Raw genomic sequence first — 7,038 nt, forward strand, 5'->3', positions numbered from 1 at the left:
AGTACGCTTTAATTTTCATCTTATTTCCCTTTCCTTTCTCCAAATTTCTATCCTACCACTCAAGATGAAAGTGTTTCTCTCACTCTCTCCGTCCTTCTCTAACCTTCTTCTCTCTTTTGTTCTAGGAACGAATTAGCCTAGGCAGAATAAGCTTCATTAGCTTAAGTGGCCAAGTTTAACTCAAACCAGTCTTTCTTAGCCTCCAAGAAAGAGACTTTACCGAGTAATTGTAGCTTCGCGGTATTAGCTTAACTTAAGCAACTCATTTCATGTTTTCTAAGTCACCTAAGTGTTCAATTCTCAAGTTCAAAAGGCCGAATTTGAATTCCCTTTAATTTTCATCCTATTTCGCATTGTTTTCTCTAATTTTCTCTTTTGGCTCTCTGGAAGAAAGTTTCTCTCTAACTCTCTCTGTACTTCTCCATCCTTCTCTATTTTGTTCTAGGAACTAATTATGTTAGCCAACTAATAGTTTCATTAGCTTAAGTGGTGGGAAAGTTTAACTCAAACTAATCTTGCTTAACCTCCAAGAATGAGATTCTACTAGGCAATTGTAGCTTAACGATATTAATTTAAATAAGCACCTCTCATTTAATGTTTTCGATATGGGTGACTTTGAACTCCCTTTAATTTTCGTCCTATTTCCCTTTCTTTTCTCTAACTCTCTCTTCTGGTTCTCGTGTAGAACGTTTTCTCTCTAACTCTCTCCGTCCTTCTCTCTTCTGTTCTAGGAACTAATTGGCTTAGGCAATTAATAGTTTCATCAGCTTAAGTGGCCAAGTTCAACTCAAACTAATTTGATCACCTCCAAGAAAAAGAATTTATTGAGTAATTGTAGCCTAACAATATTAGTTTAACTTGTTTCACCTCATTTAAGGTTTTGCAAACCACCCAAGTGTTCAAATCCCACGCCCAAAAGGATGATTTTGAATTCGCTTAAATTTTCATCCCATTTCCCTTTTCTTTTCTCTTACTTTCTTTTCTAACTCTCGAGAAGAAAGTTTCTCCCTAACTCTCTCCGTCGTTCTCCCTCGTTCTCTCTTTTATTCAAGGAACTAATAAGTTTCTGCATCAGCATAAGAAGTGGCCAAGTTCAACCCAAACTAATCTTGCTTAGCCTCCAAAAAACGGGAATTTACTCAGTAATTGTAGCTCAACGATATTACTTTAACTTAAGCAGCTCATTTAATGTTTTCTAAATCACCTAAGTGTTCGATTCTCAAGTCCAAAAGGGTGAATTTGAATTCGCTTTAATTTTTCATCCTATTTCCCTTTGTTTTCTCTAACTTTCTCTTATAGCTCTCAGGATGAAAGTTTCTCTCTGACTCTCTCCGTCCGTGTCATTCCTTCTCTATTTTGTTCTGGCAACTAATTAGGTTAGGCAGCTTATAGTTTCATTACCATAAGTGGCCAAGTTTAACTCAAACTAATCTTGCTTGGCCTCCAAGAAAGAGATTGCACGGAAGAATGGTAGCTTAAAAATATTAGTTTAGCTTAAGCACCTCATTTAAGGTTTTGTAAATCGGCTAAGTGTTCAAAGGTTGAATCCGAAGTCGCTTTAATTTTCATCCTCTTTCCCTTTATTTTCTCTAGCTTTTTCTCTTCTACCACTCGAGAAGAAAATTTCTCTCTAACTCCCCCGTCCTTCACCATCCTTCTCTCTTTGGTTCTGGGGACAAATTACCTTAGGCAACTATTAGTTTTATTAGCTTAAGTGGCAAAGTTTAACTCAAACTAATCTTGCTTAGCCTCCACGAAAGAGAATTTACTGTGTAATTGTAGCTTAACGATATTACATTGACTTAAGCAACTCGTTTAATGTTTTCTAAATCACCTAAGTGTTCAGTTCTCAAGTCCGAAAGGACGAATTTGAATTCCCTTTAATTTTCATCCTATTGCCCTTTGTTTTCTCTAACTCTCTTTTCTAACTCTCAGGAAGAATGCTTCTCTAAAACTCCCTCCGTGCTTCTCCATCCATCTCCGTTTTGTTCTCCGAGCAAATTAGGTTAGGTGACCAAGTTTCACTGGCTTAAGTGGCAGAGTTTAACTCAAACCAATCTTGCTTAGCCTCCAAGAAAAGAGATTCTACTGAGTAATTGTGGCTTAATGATATTTGTTTAACTTAAGCACCTCATTTAATGTTTTCCGAATGGATGAATTTGAATTCCCTTTAATTTTCATCCTATTTCCCTTTCTTTTCTCTAACATTGAGTTCACATGTAGAATGCTTCTCTCTAACTCTCTCCGCCCTTTTCCATCCTTCTCTCTTTTGTTCTACGAACTAATTAGCTAAGGCAATTAATAGTTTCAGTAGCTTAAGTGGCCAAGTTTGACTCAAACTAATCTTGCTTAGCTTCCAAGAAGGAGATTATACTGAGTAATTGTAGACTAATGATATTAGTTTAACTTAAGCACCTCATTTAAGGTTTCGACAATCACTTAAGTTTTCAATTCTCAAGTCCAGAAGGATGAATTTGAAGTCGCTTTAATTTTCATCCTATTTCCCTTTCTTTTCTCCAACTTTCACTTCTAGCTCTCAAGAAGAAAGTTTTGCCCTAACTCTCTTCGTACTGCTCCATCCATCTCTCTTTTCTTCTAGGAACTAATTACCTTTGGCAACTATCCGTTTCATTAGCTTAAGAGGCCAAGTTTAGCTCAAACTAATCTAGCTTAGCCTCCAAGAAAGAGAATTTACTGAGTAATTGCAGCTTAACGATATTGTTTAACTCATTTCATGTTTTCTAGATCACCTAAGTGTTCAATTCGCAAGTCCAAAACGATGAATTTCAGTACGCTTTAATTTTCATCTTATTTCCCTTTCCTTTCTCCAAATTTCTATCCTACCACTCAAGATGAAAGTGTTTCTCTCACTCTCTCCGTCCTTCTCTAACCTTCTTCTCTCTTTTGTTCTAGGAACGAATTAGCCTAGGCAGAATAAGCTTCATTAGCTTAAGTGGCCAAGTTTAACTCAAACCAGTCTTTCTTAGCCTCCAAGAAAGAGACTTTACCGAGTAATTGTAGCTTCGCGGTATTAGCTTAACTTAAGCAACTCATTTCATGTTTTCTAAGTCACCTAAGTGTTCAATTCTCAAGTTCAAAAGGCCGAATTTGAATTCCCTTTAATTTTCATCCTATTTCGCATTGTTTTCTCTAATTTTCTCTTTTGGCTCTCTGGAAGAAAGTTTCTCTCTAACTCTCTCTGTACTTCTCCATCCTTCTCTATTTTGTTCTAGGAACTAATTATGTTAGCCAACTAATAGTTTTATTAGCTTAAGTGGTGGGAAAGTTTAACTCAAACTAATCTTGCTTAACCTCCAAGAATGAGATTCTACCAAGCAATTGTAGCTTAACGATATTAATTTAACTTAAGCACCTCTCATTTAATGTTTTCGAAATGGGTGACTTTGAACTCCCTTTAATTTTCGTCCTATTTCCCTTTCTTTTCTCTAACTCTCTCTTCTAGTTCTCGTGTAGAACGTTTTCTCTCTAACTCTCTCCGTCCTTCTCTCTTCTGTTCTAGGAACTAATTGGCTTAGGCAATTAATAGTTTCATCAGCTTAAGTGGCCAAGTTCAACTCAAACTAATTTGATCACCTCCAAGAAAAAGAATTTATTGAGTAATTGTAGCCTAACAATATTAGTTTAACTCAAACACCTCATTTAAGGTTTTGCAAACCACCCAAGTGTTCAAATCCCACGCCCAAAAGGATGATTTTGAATTCGCTTAAATTTTCATCCCATTTCCCTTTTCTTTTCTCTTACTTTCTTTTCTAACTCTCGAGAAGAAAGTTTCTCCCTAACTCTCTCCGTCGTTCTCCCTCGTTCTCTCTTTTATTCAAGGAACTAATAAGTTTCTGCGACTAAGAGTTGCATCAGCATAAGAAGTGGCCAAGTTCAACCCAAACTAATCTTGCTTGGCCTCCAAAAAACGGGAATTTACTCAGTAATTGTAGCTCAACGATATTACTTTAACTTAAGCAGCTCATTTAATGTTTTCTAAATCACCTAAGTGTTCGATTCTCAAGTCCAAAAGGGTGAATTTGAATTCGCTTTAATTTTTCATCCTATTTCCCTTTGTTTTCTCTAACTTTCTCTTATAGCTCTCAGGATGAAAGTTTCTCTCTAACTCTCTCCGTCCGTGTCATTCCTTCTCTATTTTGTTCTGGCAACTAATTAGGTTAGGCAGCTTATAGTTTCATTACCATAAGTGGCCAAGTTTAACTCAAACTAATCTTGCTTGGCCTCCAAGAAAGAGATTGCACGGAAGAATGGTAGCTTAAAAATATTAGTTTAGCTTAAGTAGCTCATTTAAGGTTTTGTAAATCGGCTAAGTGTTCAAAGGTTGAATCCGAAGTCGCTTTAATTTTCATCCTCTTTCCCTTTATTTTCTCTAGCTTTTTCTCTTCTACCACTCGAGAAGAAAATTTCTCTCTAACTCCCCCGTCCTTCACCATCCTTCTCTCTTTGGTTCTGGGGACAAATTACCTTAGGCAACTATTAGTTTTATTAGCTTAAGTGGCAAAGTTTAACTCAAACTAATCTTGCTTAGCCTCCACGAAAGAGAATTTACTGTGTAATTGTAGCTTAACGATATTACATTGACTTAAGCAACTCGTTTAATGTTTTCTAAATCACCTAAGTGTTCAGTTCTCAAGTCCGAAAGGACGAATTTGAATTCCCTTTAATTTTCATCCTATTGCCCTTTGTTTTCTCTAACTCTCTTTTCTAACTCTCAGGAAGAATGCTTCTCTAAAACTCCCTCCGTGCTTCTCCATCCATCTCCGTTTTGTTCTCCGAGCAAATTAGGTTAGGTGACCAAGTTTCACTGGCTTAAGTGGCAGAGTTTAACTCAAACCAATCTTGCTTAGCCTCCAAGAAAGAGATTCTACTGAGTAATTGTGGCTTAATGATATTTGTTTAACTTAAGCACCTCATTTAATGTTTTCCGAATGGATGAATTTGAATTCCCTTTAATTTTCATCCTATTTCCCTTTCTTTTCTCTAACATTGAGTTCACATGTAGAATGCTTCTCTCTAACTCTCTCCGCCCTTTCCCATCCTTCTCTCTTTTGTTCTACGAACTAATTAGCTAAGGCAATTAATAGTTTCAGTAGCTTAAGTGGCCAAGTTTGACTCAAACTAATCTTGCTTAGCTTCCAAGAAGGAGATTATACTGAGTAATTGTAGACTAATGATATTAGTTTAACTTAAGCACCTCATTTAAGGTTTCGACAATCACTTAAGTGTTCAATTCTCAAGTCCAGAAGGATGAATTTGAAGTCGCTTTAATTTTCATCCTATTTCCCTTTCTTTTCTCCAACTTTCACTTCTAGCTCTCAAGAAGAAAGTTTTGCCCTAACTCTCTTCGTACTGCTCCATCCATCTCTCTTTTCTTCTAGGAACTAATTACCTTTGGCAACTATCCGTTTCATTAGCTTAAGAGGCCAAGTTTAGCTCAAACTAATATAGCTTAGCCTCCAAGAAAGAGAATTTACTGAGTAATTGCAGCTTAACGATATTGTTTAACTCATTTCATGTTTTCTAGATCACCTAAGTGTTCAATTCGCAAGTCCAAAACGATGAATTTCAGTACGCTTTAATTTTCATCTTATTTCCCTTTCCTTTCTCCAAATTTCTATCCTACCACTCAAGATGAAAGTGTTTCTCTCACTCTCTCCGTCCTTCTCTAACCTTCTTCTCTCTTTTGTTCTAGGAACGAATTAGCCTAGGCAGAATAAGCTTCATTAGCTTAAGTGGCCAAGTTTAACTCAAACCAGTCTTTCTTAGCCTCCAAGAAAGAGACTTTACCGAGTAATTGTAGCTTCGCGGTATTAGCTTAACTTAAGCAACTCATTTCATGTTTTCTAAGTCACCTAAGTGTTCAATTCTCAAGTTCAAAAGGACGAATTTGAATTCCCTTTAATTTTCATCCTATTTCGCATTGTTTTCTCTAATTTTCTCTTTTGGCTCTCTGGAAGAAAGTTTCTCTCTAACTCTCTCTGTACTTCTCCATCCTTCTCTATTTTGTTCTAGGAACTAATTATGTTAGCCAACTAATAGTTTCATTAGCTTAAGTGGTGGGAAAGTTTAACTCAAACTAATCTTGCTTAACCTCCAAGAATGAGATTCTACTAGGCAATTGTAGCTTAACGATATTAATTTAACTTAAGCACCTCTCATTTAATGTTTTCGAAATGGGTGACTTTGAACTCCCTTTAATTTTCGTCCTATTTCCCTTTCTTTTCTCTAACTCTCTCTTCTGGTTCTCGTGTAGAACGTTTTCTCTCTAACTCTCTCCGTCCTTCTCTCTTCTGTTCTAGGAACTAATTGGCTTAGGCAATTAATAGTTTCATCAGCTTAAGTGGCCAAGTTCAACTCAAACTAATTTGATCACCTCCAAGAAAAAGAATTTATTGAGTAATTGTAGCCTAACAATATTAGTTTAACTCAAACACCTCATTTAAGGTTTTGCAAACCACCCAAGTGTTCAAATCCCACGCCCAAAAGGATGATTTTGAATTCGCTTAAATTTTCATCCCATTTCCCTTTTCTTTTCTCTTACTTTCTTTTCTAACTCTCGAGAAGAAAGTTTCTCCCTAACTCTCTCCGTCGTTCTCCCTCGTTCTCTCTTTTATTCAAGGAACTAATAAGTTTCTGCGACTAAGAGTTGCATCAGCATAAGAAGTGGCCAAGTTCAACCCAAACTAATCTTGCTTGGCCTCCAAAAAACGGGAATTTACTCAGTATTTGTAGCTCAACGATATTACTTTAACTTAAGCAGCTCATTTAATGTTTTCTCAATCACCTAAGTGTTCGATTCTCAAGTCCAAAAGGGTGAATTTGAATTCGCTTTAATTTTTCATCCTATTTCCCTTTGTTTTCTCTAACTTTCTCTTATAGCTCTCAGGATGAAAGTTTCTCTCTGACTCTCTCCGTCCGTGTCATTCCTTCTCTATTTTGTTCTGGCAACTAATTAGGTTAGGCAGCTTATAGTTTCATTACCATAAGTGGCCAAGTTTAACTCAAACTAATCTTGCT

This window comes from Camellia sinensis, chromosome 5, assembly GCF_055761805.1.
Source record: "Camellia sinensis isolate YWXY chromosome 5, ASM5576180v1, whole genome shotgun sequence".
Taxonomy (NCBI): Eukaryota; Viridiplantae; Streptophyta; class Magnoliopsida; order Ericales; family Theaceae; genus Camellia; species Camellia sinensis.